The sequence below is a fragment of the Patagioenas fasciata genome, chromosome 4, assembly GCF_037038585.1.
Source record: "Patagioenas fasciata isolate bPatFas1 chromosome 4, bPatFas1.hap1, whole genome shotgun sequence".
Taxonomy (NCBI): Eukaryota; Metazoa; Chordata; class Aves; order Columbiformes; family Columbidae; genus Patagioenas; species Patagioenas fasciata.
In genome coordinates, this window is record NC_092523.1 from 25,764,009 (window position 1) to 25,781,742 (window position 17,734).

At 42.5% G+C, this 17,734-nt stretch overlaps 1 protein-coding gene across 15 annotated transcripts in view; it reads right to left on the bottom strand.

Moving 5' to 3' along the window:
- APBB2 (amyloid beta precursor protein binding family B member 2) overlaps positions 1 to 17,734 on the bottom strand; it is a 177,137-nt gene that overhangs the window by 141,517 nt on the left and 17,886 nt on the right. For 11 of the 15 annotated variants that reach the window (XM_065837831.2, XM_071807414.1, XM_065837834.2 and 8 more), the window contains exon 2: positions 16,812 to 16,940. The exons of 2 other annotated variants lie outside the window; for them this stretch is intronic. The gene's annotated coding sequence lies outside the window, so the exon portion shown is untranslated. Of the gene's footprint in view, positions 1 to 16,811; positions 16,944 to 17,734 lie in introns of those variants that run through there. 2 more of the 15 variants (XM_071807407.1, XM_071807411.1) reach the window with 2 other exon arrangements.

The window sequence follows — 17,734 nt, forward strand, 5'->3', positions numbered from 1 at the left end:
GATACAGACATGGGGACTGTATTTGGATTAACTAGAGATGGCTGGTAGAGCTAACTTAGAAGATTCTAAGAGCACAGCATCTCAGGAGTACAGCTACATTGCTCAGAGAGCTGTTGAGAAGCCACACCACCTCAGATTTGCCCATAAAAATCCCGAATTTGCCCACCCCTCACATGGTGCAAATGGTTTTTGGTTTCCCTCAGCTGCATGCTGATTAAGAGCACAGCTCAGTGACCTGGCTCTGGAAATCTGTAAATTTCCATTTCGCTTTTTAGATTCAGATTTTAATTATCAGGAGAAAAAAATCCTCTACTTTGTAAAAATGCAAAACATTTTTATTCCTGTTACCAAGCCAAAACCAACACCAGATGGAAAATCATTTAAAATTCTTACATGCTAAGCTCTCTTTCTGCAAGGAGGTTACTACTGCCAGCCAGACAGCCCTAGGCAAAAATAAAAAGTCCATGGAATATGAAAGTGATTTACATTATATGAGGTGACAGAAAACAGATGAAAACCGATGAAACCACAGTGACTGTTTTAAAAAAAAGTCTTAATTCCTTCAAAAACAATGAAAAGTGGTGAGAATACCATCAGGTCCCACACCAGATAAAACATGCACAATATGTGTTCCTAAGGCCAGCGGAAGAAACTTGGAGCAGGTTTACTCTGCAACAACTCTCAACTCCTAAAAGGATAGCAGGTCACAAACTGACTTCGCAACCCAACAGCCAGCTCACCTCCACCCCCCCATTTCTGGACTACGCAATGAGCCAAGTGAGAACATCAGACCAGGGGAGAGCCTGAGCGGTCCACAGAAGAGCAGCACATTTCCAGGCAAGACATCTTGTTGTTTCCTGAATTTCTAGCTGCAGCTAAGCTGGCTGCTCCGCATGTCACTGGGTCGTGTTTCTCACTGGAATCACAGGAACAGTTCTGTAGGCGACTCATTCATAATCTATAAAATCTTGAACGCTTTGCAGCTCCCACAAAGAACGCAAGGCAGCTTTTACTGACCTCGTTTACCACAGACAGTCTCAACAAACTAACGTTAAAAAAAAATCATTAAAAGTTCTCTGATACTGAGAATACTGGCAGACAGTGTAAATACATCACTTTTACAGCAGTTTTATTCAGAATGTGTGCCCTTATGGATCAGTTACTACAGAAATCTGAACAAGGGCATGTCTTTTTAAGAAAGTGAGAGCTGTGAAAGTTAAGTGCTATATTTACAATATTTGCAGAGCATTCTTTATTTAGATCTCTATGGTAACTGGTAAGTAAGAGGACCACAGTTCATATTTTGAATATTTTCATTCCCCACGGTCCAAAACAGTAGAATCACAGCTCTTTCTTAAGTTGGAAGAAGCAATAAGCAAGCATATTACTGAGTTAAATAGAGCAGAGTCTACTGATTACCTCGAGGTGGAGGTCTTCGCTAACACAGCAACAGTACATTCATTGAAGTTACCCTGTTTAATGTGACTTAGTAACAAAACCAGTCTGGTATCCATTATCCACCAGTCAAAACTTGCCAATATTTCATTTCTGCTCTTACATCATCTTACCTGCCAATAAACAACTTGGGCAGAGGACACAAGATCAACTTTGTTCTCCTTCTGACTCATGAGGAATCAGGGACCGGATATGTTGCGAGAATCAGTACCTGTTGCAGGAGCACAGTACCGTTACCGCAGGAGGAACCATTGTTCATTACTAAACCCCACCAATTAATATGGAAAGAGCGTTGGACAGTGTGCTGCAGTCACCCTATACCTCCAGAGCAGCCTACAGCTGGGCTGGTCCCACTCCTTCCTCTGCTTGCTGTGAACACTACACAGCCAGTGCAAGCAGCACCAGCTCCCAAATCCACACTGCCCCTTTGTGGGTTTTCCTCCTACATATGTGCCTCTGGACTAATTCAGGGATAATAAAACATCAGGGAGGACAACCTAATTGCTCTGTTTTGCAAATAAATAACCAGTGCTCCAAGAAAGGGTAATTTTTTAAAAAGGAGAACTGCAAAGCAAAACAAAAATCTACACCTCTCATGATGTACAAAATACATCCATTTTATCAGAAATGTATGTCATCTCAGGTACTCAGTTCCCTCCTGTTGTTAGTTTTCATTTCTAAAGAGGACACCAGCCCCAGACACCAGTTAGTTCATCTTTAGTGCCAAACAGCCAAGACTAATTGCCAAAACTCTCAGAGAAATTAATCCACAGCCAGTCACAACTGATTTCCATGGAATGTTCCTCTCCCATGTCCCATGAACAGCTACTCTCCTCGCAGCATTTCAGCTGTCAGAGATGGTACCACACACCTACCCTCCGGGAGGCTCACGAGCAAGTCTGCAGCAAGCACTTCCCAACACACCATTTTTTGCCCAGTGCAGAGATTTAAGTTTCTGGGAATCATTTTTCCTCCTTAGTCAAAGATTATTTTTATCAAGGAGAAAGGAAATCCTCCCCCCATCTGCTGTGACTTTTATTATACATCCGCAATTCCCAAGTGAAACTGCACAGGGCTTTGAGAACTACTGCACTCCAACAAGACTACTGGGTAACAAGACAACCCAAAAATATCTAAAGGAAAGTGAACGCAGTACATTAAGAGCCCTCCATTGCCTTGTCCTCTTCCCATTGCCCAGAAGCCAGATGCAGCAGAAGACAGCCAAGGCAACTGCACTGTGGCTACTTACAGTCACAGCTAATGACCACTCAGTTTCAAAACTCATCTTTTGCTGAACCTATCTACCATGGGACACAAGGCTCCTTTCACAAAAGCTTGATCAGCACAGGGTCAGCCTGGGTTCAGGAATGCTTGCGATGGGACAAACAGGACTTCGTCAGGGCCCGACACCACAGGACCTCCATGCCCAGCCAGCAGCCACAGGGAAGACAGTGGAGGCACTCCAGCCTCAACTACCCAAAATGTCTTTCAGAGCTGAGAGTCAGGAGGTCTGTGTGGCTCAGGCAACTTGCAGAGCCAAGTAAAACAGCAGAGAAATACTGGGGAAGGTGTATTTTACTACTAGGGCCCCATGAATAGGCATCATTTTGCCTGGTTCCTCTGGGGGCCTGTAAACACCAGCCACCCGCTCCCTCCCTCAAAACAGTGGTGCTTAAGCATAGACAAAGCCATCCTGTTTTAACACACCACTTCATGGCAGGAGCACAAAATGGCAACACTAGGCAATCGTCCAAAAAAAATAAAGAAAACAGAAATTCTGTGGAACAGAAAGCACTTGCAAAGCACAGACTTTCAGTGGGACATGGAAGCCAGTGAGTGAGCACTCAGTTTTGTTAAAATGCTTACTTCAGGCTAGTAAAGCATAACGTTACACAGTCCAATAAAATTAATAAGTAAGAGTTTGTTAGACACAGCAAAACCAGAAAGTTTTCTACCTGTGGCTTATATTCCTCCCTTGATGTCATAAATCCAGTTAATTTCAACATTACTGAAGGAAACCAAGTGCAACTAACTAGTTTAAACAGGGAGAAAGCACAAAGGTCACCATGAGACACACCAGCCAGAGACATGCTCCTTGCAAACGAAAGTGCAGCATGTTCACCTCTGCACCTCCAAGCCAAGCCTCCTGGAATGCTCTTCACAGCAAACCCTCCCTTAGAAACTTCCCAGCATGAGCTTTGCTGAGACAACTACACTATCTTCTGAAAAACACACCGCTACACTCTCAAATACTTCCTCCTTCAGTCCTTGGACATGTCAAGTCACACCTGAAAGAACCACAACAACTCACCATTTAGGTGGTACACTTTACTGCATTCTTACCAGAGAAGTTTCTCTGAGGCATCTTCTTGCACTCAAACTACTTCTCTGCTTGATTATGCTAGCTTAAAAATGCATCTCCTGTGTACTCACAATGCTGCATGCTGACTAAGGTTCTGAAGCAAAACTAAACTTCGGTCCACAAGCACTTTTATCTGTGCTTAGACAAATATCCATAGGGAAGGATACTGATTGTATTGAGCTAACTTCTTTTTGCACTTAATGAGTGATTCCCTGACTGTCTCACCAACCTTGGTTACAGCATCCTCAAGAAACACACCATCTATCCATCCCATACTTGATGACTAGACCCACGCTGTCCCTGCTGGAGCTCAGAAGAGGCAGGAGTAGCAGGGAGATAGAAGAACTGAAAGAGGCATTCAGAAGCTTTACAAAAAGAGATATACCCAAATGCCTAAGCATATTTTAATTCAAAACACATGCCAGCAGCCACCCTACAGCGAAGAAAGCAGTTTCTTCTAGACAGCTGATACACTTAACCTACTTCAGCAACAGCAGTCCCAAGGACAACAACCAAGAGCAGTAGTTTGGAGAGCTACTGCACAGTGGGGCACAAAGCCACACCAGTGCCTCACACCTTTGTTTTTGTTATAAACATCAAGGCTCTGTCTTGTGAAAGCCCAGACTGACATCCATCTCAAGAATGACAGGCATCTTCTAGGGCATTAGCACCCTTCCCATTAAAAGATAAGGCAAACCACGTCCTAAGGGCACCTACCCAAAATAGCATACTTCAGCTGTGGTACACTGTCTGGGCAGGTCCAATACAGTTAACATTGTCTTGCTCCAATCAAGCGGAACAGCCTTAACCCAGCTGTAGATGGCTGCTGTGTCTCCCAGAATCACAGCAGCATAAGGGTGACTCACCATCAGCAACAACAGTAGCCAGGACAGGATCTCTCAGCTTTTGGTCCTTGCTCAAGTCTTCATGAACAGTTTCCTACACTAACTGGAAGACATGCATGTCAGTAAAGTGTCTTTAGCAGTCCACCATCATATACATATATAGGGAAGAAAAAAACTACCCACTATTTCTGTTCATACACTCACAAGCCAGCCTTCTGTTGCACAAAATATTGCAGTGTGATACTCCTATGCAAGGGCACTTGCTTTTGAACACAAGAAGTGATGGAAAAAAAAAAAACACAACACACACAAACAAACACCACCACACAAATTTATGCTACTTCCTTTCCACATATTACAGCACAGAAAGAGACATCTCCATAAGAGGGAACACCACACATGCATAACAAAGGAGCTGTCACCCTGATCATCTCGAGGAGTTCTGTCATGCTGGTGGGTAGCACTGTAATCCAGGGGGGCTGCTACTGAAAAAAATGCAGCCAGCTGCAGAGCAAAATGCTCAGAAGAACAAGGAGGCAGGACTTTGGATGGTTTTTGCTCTAAATGTTTCCAAAAGGAGTAAGTCCTCTAAAACAACTCACTTCCATTTGCAGTGCATTTTAGCTCATTCTTCTGTTTATTTTGATTGAGCTGATGTTCCTGTTGTTCACTCAGGTAACCAAAAACTTGATACCCAAACTACTCAGTACTCTAACATGGAATCACTGATAACCAGTTGCTTAGAGTGCACAGAAACTATATATACACACCAAAAATCCCTGTGCAGTTCCAATGGCTCCACACTCTAAAAAACCAAAAAGTCCCTGGAATAATACCTCTAGGCTCCAGGTACAATGAAAGGAGAGCACATGTGCACACAATTCAGCTGACAACTGACAAGCTTCTGTAAGTGGGAAAAAAAAAAAAATAATAAAGCCAGATTTAATTAACCACAGAAAACCCAGGCTAGGACTAGGGCGAGGAGGAGGGGAAAGCACCAACAAACCCCAACCTCACATGAGCACAACTATTCATAGGGAACACCAATGTTCTCCACTAAAGGTTTGCAATTTGAGGTCGTATATAACCATCCACAAAGTCTTCTGATGAAAGTGGAACTGAATGCCAGCAATGGTTCCTCTGTGCTCAAGCTGGCTTTGAAAACAACCAACCAACCAACAATCAGCTGGAGGCAGTATGAAGGTACTACAGTTACATACTAGCATTAGAGAAATTTAGATTCTTCTACAATTTGCAGCATCTTTAAAGAATTACTATTCTGCTCTTGTGAACTGTTTCTGCCAGCACCCCTGCAGCACCAGAAGCTAGCTAGAGTGAAATATATGTCCCTTGCTAGGGAAAGGCCAGTTGGGAAAAATGCAGCAGCAAGTCCAAGATCACTTGCTTGGCTCAGTTCTCTGCAGGGAAGCAAACTGAGCTGAGGAGATGATGCTCAGCAGCCCCCACACGCTTGAGGGGCCCAGCTTCTTCAAGGGACAAGGGGGTACAGGGAGCTCTGCTTGCTTCTCACCACAGACCTCAGTCAGGCATCAGCTTCAATTATAAGATAAGAGATGGCTTTTGGAAAGTTAAGAGTCAAGCTAAGCTAATCAAGGAAATTCACCCCAGGGCACTGAATTCTTACTTTCTCCAGAAATCATGAAACACATCCAGCTGCTTCTAATATAAAAGTCCGATTGGGTAGCAGCTCCTAGTGCTAACACTAGTCTAACACATGAAGCTTGCCTACAAAGGCACCACCGCCAAAACCACCAGCTTATGCAGGCTTATGTTGCTGGTGAACATCACCTTAAGAGTGCATTGCAGTAGTATTTTTCTTTATATTAAAAACTGCAGAGCACAGAAATATGTCAAAGATACACTTTGAAAAAGTAGTCAGGTATATTATCTGAGAGACAGCTTTCACACAGCAGATCATTGACAAGAGAGAAGACCTCGGAACATAACAGGGCTGTGTTCTCCAAATGTTTTGTTCAGAGAGTTACTGCAAAACAAAACAAAAAAAAAAAAGGCAAAAGGCCTTGAAAAAAACCCGTGGATTTAGCCATAATTGCATACCACACACACAGAGTCCTTACACTAAAAAAAAAAACAGCCTTTGGGATGGTTTTGTTCATGAGCTGATTAGGCTGTTAAAAGCATTCAAAGGTACCCCACCTGCAAGAGAGTGCATTCCTCATGGCGTGCAAAACCAAAAAAGTTCTCTTTCACTGAAGACCTCAAACTGTAACAAAGAACAGATTGTTTCCCGACATCTTTCATACAACCCTGTTTGTGCTTCTGCAATTCAAACACACTTCTCACTGTATTTAACTTCCTCCTCATCTTAGTCCCTTAAATTTGATGAATATATCAGCACTGTTTTCCACACAGAAACCCAAAGACAATTTATAAACAGTAGGGCTTAAAGACCTTCAGTTATAGTGCTATAAAATAACATTATAGTAGAGTTCAAGTGTTGTTGTTTACATGTTTTATAACTTTATTCACATTATAAAGTTAAGATGCAAAGGACAGAATACCTAGATAGGTGACTGTTATCACAAGTGATTTTTTTTTTTAACCTATAAAGCTTTTTCTTTTAAATACAGTCTTGCAAATGTAAAAACTAGAGTAATACAAGTTATACCAACTAAGGTGCAGGAGCACATTAGAAACATCAGCAATGACAATTGTAAAGCACAGAGATCCATCCCTGAGATGGCACCAGCCCAAACTGCCAAGGCTGCCCAAGCTCAACCACATTGCTTCTGGCCCTGAGCCAGATCGCATGAGACCAGCTCAGATCTCCTCCGCAGCCACAGCACCTTTGCGTGCAATGCAGATAATCCTCCTACGATAACCAAGTGCAGGGGGACTATTCAATACAAGAAAAATTCCAACAATGCTTCACTGAACAAGACACAGCTGTCAAGTAGCATGTGCAATCCTGACCTGAAATGTTCTGCCTGGGTAGCTACTGGGTACCACTTAAGCAAAAGAAAGCTGCAGTTTCCTCATTCTTAGTTCAGTATACCAGCTTCATGAACTGAAAGGAAACATATCCTTTCGTAAAGCAAAGGAAGAAAGACCACACAAGCAGCAGTATCAGTCCAGCATCAGTGACCATGAGTGGAAAAGACACAGTAAAGCCTGACTCCACTGAAGTCAGCTGGAATTCAGCAGAGCACAGACACTATTCCACCAGCTCAGGTGTCCTGATCTAGTTCTCTATTTATTACATCATACCACTTGTAAATTCTTGCAATTAAAACCTTTAAAACAATACTTGCCAGAGCAGTACCTCTAAAAAAAGCAGAGAACCATACCCTGAAACCCTGATCTCAAGAGAAGATACTGGATCAGACTCAGATCAGGTTTATGCAGATGCAGGACTCGAGTAATTGTTCTTACTTCCAACAAGGTCAAATTCAAAATGCTGTAAGGAAACATTCTATAACTCAGTAATAATCTCACTTGGGGGGTTACTGCTATGCTTGCTTGTACCCAAATTAAAAAATAGTCAGGAAAACCATTCACTTACATTATTGCATTTTTACCTTGCCACAAACACCACTAAAGTTACCTTACATCCAAGTTTTAAACTCAACAAATCAAACCTACTTGAAAAATTATACTCACCTACATATGTAATGACCACCTCATTTTTAAACCCTTTTCTTATTTCTTCAGTGCTGTTAAAACTTGGGTTTAATTTCTTCCATTCCCATACTTTTGTTCCATGTTGGCTACAATGTTGCAGAAACATGTCGTACCATAAAATTGTAGTTGTGTGTTTGGGGAGACTGGAAGTAGAGCTACTTCCTTTCAAGAGTACAAGCTGACTGAAGACACTGCAGAGCAAGGGTTTGCTTGCAGGACTCCACTTTTTATCATATACTATTACAACACAAAATTGAAGTGATCCTCTTTTTCCAGATACCTTCATTTTCACTGCAGCTCAGCACTAAAAGCCAAATGTGATGCGGCAAGTTTTTTCAAGCACTGTAAAGGAAAGAAATAACTATACTATACTAAATGAACACCACTTGGTCATATCTGCACCTAAGATGTATCGGGTGGATCACAAATATAAGCCAAAATGAATTAGACACGACACATTAAGTTTCCAATGCTTCTAAAGTAATGTAAATTTATGGAAAAAAAAATTTAAAAAAGACAAATTAAGAAGAAAGCGGCTACAGCCTTGAATGGCGAGAGAAATAATGGGTATCATCAGGACACTATAAATAGAAGACAATTAAGAGCTGGAAAATATTTGACCCACACATACAGAATTATTGACTAACACTCAGTCACCATTTGATCTCGGCAGCTGGGCCTGCATCAGGAACAGCAATGCAGCATTCACATGCTGCGTGATAAATTTCCCCAAAGTAACATACTCACCATTATCTGGTCTAATCTCCCAATGTTTCTCAAGTCAAGTAGTTTTTACATAGAATTTGTCTTTGTTCAGCTGCTTGCTTTTGCTCACTTTTCCCCCTTCTCTCTCTGTTTATCTCTATATATTGCACACTGAGATCTTAATACATGGAAGCATAGGCAGGCATAGAAACATTTTTTGTATAAAAACAATGACAGAAACCTGAAGCTCTGACCATTGCCATTTGAAAACAAAGCAATCACAATGAATTTTTAAATTTTTATTTATTACTGCTATAATGCTTCCTTGCTTTCACATTCTGGCTAAAGTGGAAATGACAGAAGAAAGAGTGTTTTTAACACCATTAATTTTAAGCCAGAACAGAAGCAGGAAGTACTGGAAGTTTCACAGGAAAGCTGGTCAGTTTAGTTTTTATTGCCGGAAGCTACCCCAACATTTCTTTTAACATTTGAATACAAAACAGATATGAATCTCTAAAAATTAAGGTCCATGCACAGCAAACCAGAGCACCATGTGAATAGACGCTGCTATCAAACTGAACTTTAACCATCATTACATCAAGTTCGCCACATCCATGGACTCTGGCATGATGTTTTACTTAATAAAGCAATAAAGCCTTAGTTGCTCAGGATAGAAACAACGCATTTTGAGTTTAAAAAGCCATTGTGGGCCACTAAAAATTAATACTGAACTATCCCCTTACTTCTTATGAAAAGCTTGACTGCTACACAGAAATATTCGGAAAGCTGTATTTCAAAGTTTATGCTTTTCAGTCATGTACCTAGAAATGCTGAAGTCATAACAACTAATTTTGGATGAGAAATGGTGGAAATGAGCTGGAGACGTGACCTGAGCCCCCTCCCTTTTGCAGTTCTGAGCACCCGACAGCATCTGTCAGCTGTGCATCCGCATCTCACTGGATGTGGGACCCCCTTCCCAAAAGTTTTAACTACTATAAGTTTTTACACAGTGGAATCAAACACACACTGTCATTGTTACTGCTTACTGTTGATTCCAAACACTGGCTTTTTTTAAGTTAATGATATATGCATGTGTATATAAAAGGTGGGCTAAAAAATGAAAATAAGTAGCAGAGTTTTCATGTTTGAATCATCAGAGTTGGTGTGTTTCTTGGCATACAGCTAAACAGGAGGGGAAAGGAACAAGAAATGCTGGAAGATGGGACTGGAACAGATCCAAGTTTTTAATGCCTCTAAAGCAACTAGCATATACTGGCCAAAGAAGAAAACACGTTGGATCATTTCAGCCAAAACTTTTTTTCCTAATTCTTAAATAGCTGTAGTTCCCAGGGCAAGACTGTCTTATTCACCTGACCTACTCTTCATTCTTTCAAAAAGTCCATCATACATAAGACTATCAATGTTGATGTATTTTACAAAACTAATACAATGCAAAAAAGAGCACATACCAGACTGCAGCATGAAGGCCACCAGTAACTGCCACACAAATCCAAACTTCTCCGACCACCACACAGGGTAACCCTGGCCAACCATGACATGCACACTGGTGTCCGAGAGCCGCTCTGACATTCCGTAGTTGCTGAAGCATTCTGAAGAACGCAAGCTTTGCGTTGCCTACCCAACCAAGGAGGAGGGAGAGAAGGGCTGCCATGCACACCTCCCCAGGCAGCACCGGCTTGCCCAGATAAGCAGGTGATGGACAAGTGATGGGAGACCAACAGCAAGGTGAGAATAAGGGCTCAGGGTGCAAAACAGCAAAGACAAGTAGCAATCTGTCTCCCACATCCTTGTGTTTTAAAGTCTCTGTTCAAGACAGAGCCATGGTTTTAAAATGCAGAAAAACAGAACCACAAATTGCATAGCCTTGCATCGACAAAATTGAGATGATGTATAACATTAGCGTAAAAAATGTCTTCTAGAAGACAACAGTGTAAACTCCTCTATAATAGCATGCTGTGCCAGACACCTCAAAAGGTGCTCCTAAGCCAGGGTCATATGCCTGTTTAAGAAAGAGGTAATATGCCTGGCTCTGGGAATGGAAAAACTCTCAGAATACACTGTCTTCCTGAACAATCCAAATCTGCTGAAATACACCCAAGTATGATAAGACAGAAAATTACTTGGAAAAGGAAATCTGACAGTTTGTTTGCATATACAAGAATGTTTGTGTGTATAAACACAAACTACACTGAATTCCTGCAGGAAGTCATGGAAGTCAAGCATGGCACGCTTTATGTGAGGACCAAGACCAGGCATAGTTTTTACATTTATGCAAGGTATATTACTAAGATTCATTTATCAACAACCTTGAAGGCGTAGGTCTACCTCTAATCATTACATACCATAACAAAACAGTGGGAGAGATTACCCCATAAAAAGCAGAGATTCTCCTACTGTTTCCTCTAGAAACATATAGCACTGACACCTTGTAGATGAGACACCGACAAGAGGGGGACGCTGGGTCTGATCCACCCTGACAATCACCACAATCTCAAACAGCATACAGAACACCATCTGGCTGGCACAGGTGAAGTTCACTCCACAGTGGGCCTGGCTCTGGTACCAGTCAAAAGGACCAGCATCACCTGCTGAAACTAGACCAGGCTTTAACCTGAAAAGAGAGTAGATTCAGATTGGACATAAGGAAGCAATTATGATGAGGGTGGCAAGACACTGGAACAGGTTGCCCAGCGAAGTTGTGGATGACCCATTACTGGAAGTGTTCAAGGTCTGGTTAAATGGAGCTTCGAGCAACCTGATCCAGTGAAAGATGTCCCTGCCCACAGCAGGGGCCTTCTTGGACTAGATGATCTTTAAAGGTCCCTTACAATCCAGCCCAAACTATTCTGTGATTCTATGGCTCTACCTGCCCTACAATCTCATCTCCGCCTCTCCTGGCCATCACCTACACAAAACCAGCCCGACTGGGAAAACAGGGAAGCAACAATCATGTAATGCCAAGAGCCAAAAAGACACAAGAGCTAGAAAGATGACCACACAGATGGCCATAAGACCCAGCACACTGGAGGCTCTGATCCTCATGCAAGCAGGAATGACAACGGCCACACACCAACAGCACACAAGGGCCCTCGGAGAAAGGCTGAACTTTTGCAGAGCCGGTTGCTGCTCAGGAAGGAAGAGAAGCTCTCCTCTGAACGCTCATCTCAGAGCCGCCTCTTACATAGCTCTAGAATATTGACTTCGATGACACTGTGGTGCATTCTCCATCTGGAGATTTATCAGACGTTTCTGGAAACCATATACCCCAGCCACAGAGCTCTCCTCCTCCCGTTGCTCCACACAGACAGAATGGGACCCTCTACACAAACTGAGCAAAGTTTAAACTGTTTCAGAAATTGCATACTCAGCATCTGCAAACATACACATTCCTTAATGATTTTCTCAGTACTACATGTGATGCTAAAGACTTTTCATCCCCTTCATCTCAGGAAGCATATATTTAGAGTCACGTGTGGGCAAAGATCTATTTTCTCTAAGAACTAATATCCTGGCATGAAGTTTAGATAAATCAATAGTCTTTAGATTAAATCAACTTGCTGCCCTTGAGACAAGCCCAGAAGAATTTCTTCCCAACTGACGAAAAATAACAGTTTTATGCCTTTTTCTGCCATTTCATAAGCCAGACAAATGTGATTTATTTCTTTGTGTTCAGAGTTAATTAAGTGGTATTTGGAGACCATCAAGTTTTGTCATGTCACCTGCCTTTCTGCACTAAGATCAACCAGTATTTGTTGTCCAAGTCATTGTTTTCCCAGGACGTTAGCTCGTCCAGCAGGTAGCCTCTTCCAGCTCATCTAAACCCCATCTTCTCCACACGGTCTGCTTTTAAAAGCCTCTTTGGCCCAAGACACAGGCCAAGAAAAGCAACCCATTCTAGTCTGCATGGGCCCATTCAGTTTCTCTCCCTACTGAAGGCTCAGTCATCACCTCTACCCAAATGGAAGATGCTTCAGCTGTAACAAGAAGATGTTCCTGCAAGAAGCAGGGCTATGTAAAACCAAGCGGGACACCAACAGGAAAACAGGTATTATGTCTAAACAGACTTCTGTGGCAAATTGTACAGCACCACATTAAAAATTTCACTGTGGAAAGCCCCGCAGTGTGGAGGGAAGGAAAAATGGGGTGAAAAAAAAAAAAAGCAGAGAAAACGGGAATATTCGGACTTGCCTGAAATCTTACCCACTGCAAGATGCTCACAGAGCCCACACCACACTCCATGGAGGTGCCTGGCCAGTCCTTTCCAGAAACAGCATGGAAGTTTACTCTCCCTGTTACAGCATGCTGCAAGTCCCCTTCCCACAGCCACTCGGCAGCAGCGGTGCCTGCACAGAAAGCAGAGGGAACTGGGACCACTTGCTCCATTGCATGAAGGTGCTCAGAGCCCGACCTCTCGGAGGAAAGGTTCAGCCATGGGGCAGCCGCCTTCTGCAGACACCAGGCGCTTAACAGGCATTGGGTGCCAGTATAGAAATGCATATTAATGCATCAAGGTAAAAACAGATTATTTTTCCCCAACTGTGCCTTCCAGCACACTTTGCCCGAGGAAAATAAAACTAAAATCTAGAAGAGTTGTTTCATTTATTAACCTCTGCAGACTCATTGCAACCATAATTGGGCAGCCTCGCTGCTCAGATTATTCCAGTGATTCAACTGCACCACAATACAAATAAAGATATCTGCATAAAGTGGGCTGCAAAGTACAAAAAAATTAAGACCTAATTAAGTTATATACTTGTGCCTCATTGCCCTCTATATTAGTTTAGAAAATCGAAGGCAACATGCTATTATACATCATGTGCTATTATTCACATAAGTGCCTAAATTACAGAGTTTGGGAGATACTAGTTCTGTGCTTATTAAAAGGCCATTTAATTCATCATATAACACAGACTTCTTTCGAGATTGAAACAGGAAACATGAAATCAGCATCTGAATAGCAAGTACCAATCAGAAATTACTTCTGCTACCATAGCAACAGTTTTTCCCTCCAGATTTTGGTTCCCCCTCTCAAAGAGCCACAGCAGGGGCTGGTGGAGGTTTTGTCAAGTCTGATTCATGCCCTTTGCATGTAGCTTCTTTAACAGAGGGGGAGAAAAAAAAGTAGTGTGCCGAGTAAAAACCGTAAAACTGTGAGAGGAGTTCATAGCTCCTCAGAAGGCTGTATAAAATTGCTGACATAAACCAAATGAGAACAAAGTTAAAGAACCTGAACAAATCGGGTTTAGTCTGAACATTTAAACCAAAGGTTCTTGGGGAGCAAGGGGGAGGCAAATATCTGTACTGGGTAGAGCAGCAACACAGGATTGGTTATTTTAGAAGCACAGGACACCCTCGTATGTGCAAAAAATAGTTAAGATGTGGGGATACAATCAAATTAGTCTTTGCAGCGGATGCAATGGAAGCCTTGGCCCAGCTTGCACACACACAAAGATGCTGAGTAGCTGTCAGTCATATGACCCTTAATGAAGCCCTGCTGATGTTTCACACCCAGCTTTTTGTTTTCCTTCCTTACCCTTTTCACCTTGTGCCTAATTGATTACAAGCTTGGCTAGCACTGGCATTTGTTCAGCTTCACGGTCCCCTGGTTAGGAGCAGCGCCCCATGGAAGGGACAGCCGCATCCCACCAGCCCCATCTCTGGCAGCAGAGCATGGCTGCGGACCGACGTTGGGGCCCAAAGCACCCCAAGGCAGCTGACCTCTGGCCCTGTGCAATGAGCCGCTTCTCAATAAAATTCTTCCCACCCTATGAACTCCCCAAATCCAAATTCAGCCATTTAATATCAGAAATTGCTTTCTAAGCACTCCTTCCCTTCTCACTGAAAGGATTTACTTGCTGGAAAGCAGCACTGCAAAGAAGGACTTGGTAGTTCATGTTGACAACAGGCTGACCATGAGTCAACAATGTGCCCTTGTGGCCAAGAAGGCCAACGGTATCCTGGGGTGCATTAAGAAGACTGTGATCAGCAGGTTGAGAGAGGTTCTCCTCCCCCTCTACTCTGTCCTGGTAAGGCCACATCTGGAGTACTGTGTCCAGTTCCGGGCTCTCCAGTTTAAGAAGAACAAGGAATTACTGGAGGGAGTCCAGCAGCAGGCTACGAAGATCATCAGCAGTCTGGAGCATCTTATGAGGAGAAACTGAGAGAGCTGGGCCTGTTCAGCCTGGAGAAGAGAAGGCTGAGAGGAGATCTCATCAATGTTTTTAATTATTTCAAGAGTGGACGTCAAGACAATGGGACCAGACTCCTTTCAGTGGTGCCCAATGATAGGATGAGGGGCAACAGGAACAGACTGAAGCACACGAGGTTCCATCGGAATATGAGGAGAAACTTCTTCACACTGAGGGTGCCAGAGCACTGGAACAGGCTGCCCAGAGAGGTTGTGGAGTCTCCTTCTCTGGAGACATTCAAGACCCACCTGGACACATTCCTGTACAATCTGCTCTGGGTGAACATGCTTTTAGCAGGTGGGTTGGACTAGATGATCTCGAGAGGTGCCTTCCAACCCCAACCATTCTCTGTGATTCTGTGATTTTGGAGACCATCAAGGAGACAGAAAAAAACTTCCTGTCAGAATTTAAAGTATTTTAAAATCTAAGTATATATTCAAAACACGCTAAAATATTTAAAATAATTTCTAAACTGTGGTTTGTTCCATGTGAAGGGATTTCTATGTCTTTATCATTGAAACCACAGCTGTTAAGTGAAAACGGTGTCTGATACTCCATTTTTCATCTCATCATCATTCCTTGGCAGTAATTCACATTAACCACAGTGTATCTTTTATCTTAGCAGTTGATAAGAATTTCTGAAGTACTAATTTATACAACTTCTACTTGAGTTAAGAAGGCTATTATCATCCCTCATGTCAGAGACAGATAAACTGCAGCTGCCCTAACACTGCACAATACCGAAGTCATATAAGCAACATCTTTCCCAAATTGCTCTTTTAACCATTAAATATACATGTCCTCAGTTAGAAACACCAAGCTGGACAGCATCCTCCTCCACAACAAGCTTTTCCAACCCAGGATGCTGCCCACTGCTTTTGTAATGATGAGACAGTACCAAGTTACAGTGTGACTGACTCCAGCGAGATGCACATTATCCTTCATTTGACTTCCCCACATATTCTTACCGTTTGCTGTCAGTGACACGGGCCTGAGGCTCTTGAAAAAGAGCACAAATCTAAAACTACATACTGCATTTAGCCTGAATGGGGTCTTTGAAGGTTTCCAAGTCACACTTCTTTTGGATTCAACAACTAGCTCTTGGAAGAGCTAAAAGCAGCACGTTTCTTGTATCTCTGCAGATGGGACAACCACGCCTACAGCTAATCCCTAAGCCTCCACTTTATAACATCCCCCAGCTTCCCTGCCTTAAATCTTCAGAAGCAGAGGAGAAAAAAAAGGACATTTTTAGCCTTTTGTTTTTACCCGTCTTACTGTAAGTTAATTTAAAACTAAGAGTGCAGCTTTCAAGGCACAAAAAAACCCCACAAACACGGTATGAAAAAATAACATTTACATTAAGGAAAAGAAAGAATTTGGAACAGAATAACTCAATATTAACACTTTTAAGGAGCTGAACAGCAATCCTTAGCTGTGAACATTTGGTGGTTTTCATTTAAATGTACTGATTTATCACAACTTAGACCAAACTTCAAACTGCACATTTCAGGGCATCAGGTAAGTTTTGAAAATATGTCATCTCTTTTTACTCAAGAACACCTAAAAACTTACATTTTCAAGCAAGTCTCCTCATTTCAACTTAAAGAGCTCAGCACCAGGGAACACTTCTCCAGCACAGCTTCTTGTGTTGCAAATGAGCTGGTGGCCTTTCCAGTCCTCACTGGCCAAAGAGATAGAGTCCTGCTGGGAGAAGAGTATGATGAAACACATAAGTAACTTTAATCATGGTCCAAACAGCAGCTTTCTATGCAACTCTTTCTGGTTTCCATGTTGTGGTAAGGCCAGATAGATAAAAAGCATTGAAGGCAGCCTAAGATGCTCTGAAAAGACAAAACACCCCAGCAACGGGAGTCAGGAGCCCCACATGACTGGATGTGTTTTTAAATCCTGTAAGGAGCATAATAACTGTAGTAAAATGCGGCTATCCTGACAAGGCAAAGGAGAAATGCTCCCAAGAACATGCTGTTTAAAGTCTGTGTCAGCTTAGGCTGCCAGGCTGCTAATTCTTGTTGTTTATAAGTTTTTAAACAATCTGTTGGCTAGTCTTTCAAGGAGAAACAGCCTGGCAGTGCCTCAAAGTCATAAATGAAGTCTTTTCTTGTCTTAACCATCTGCAACAAAAGCAGAGCTGAGCTGTAAGTAAACAAACAGCCAGACAAACTTCCTCTATGCCAGTTCCTGGATGTCACACAATCCCTGTCAGTGTATCTACCACGCCAGTCATCACCTACACGACCAAACGCTAGCTTGCCGCTGGCACTCACAGCAACAGTGCTAACAACAAAGGTGGAAAAACCTTCTGAGGGGCTGTGGACACCTACATGCCAAATTTGTGACTCAGCAAGAAAAGACAGATGCATATCTATTTTACTATCAACTGCATGACATCACTCAAGCCACCTCCCTCTACTCTTTCCCCTAAAACACATGAGCACAGTAACCAAATATTTAATATATGCAGGAATCTTTATATA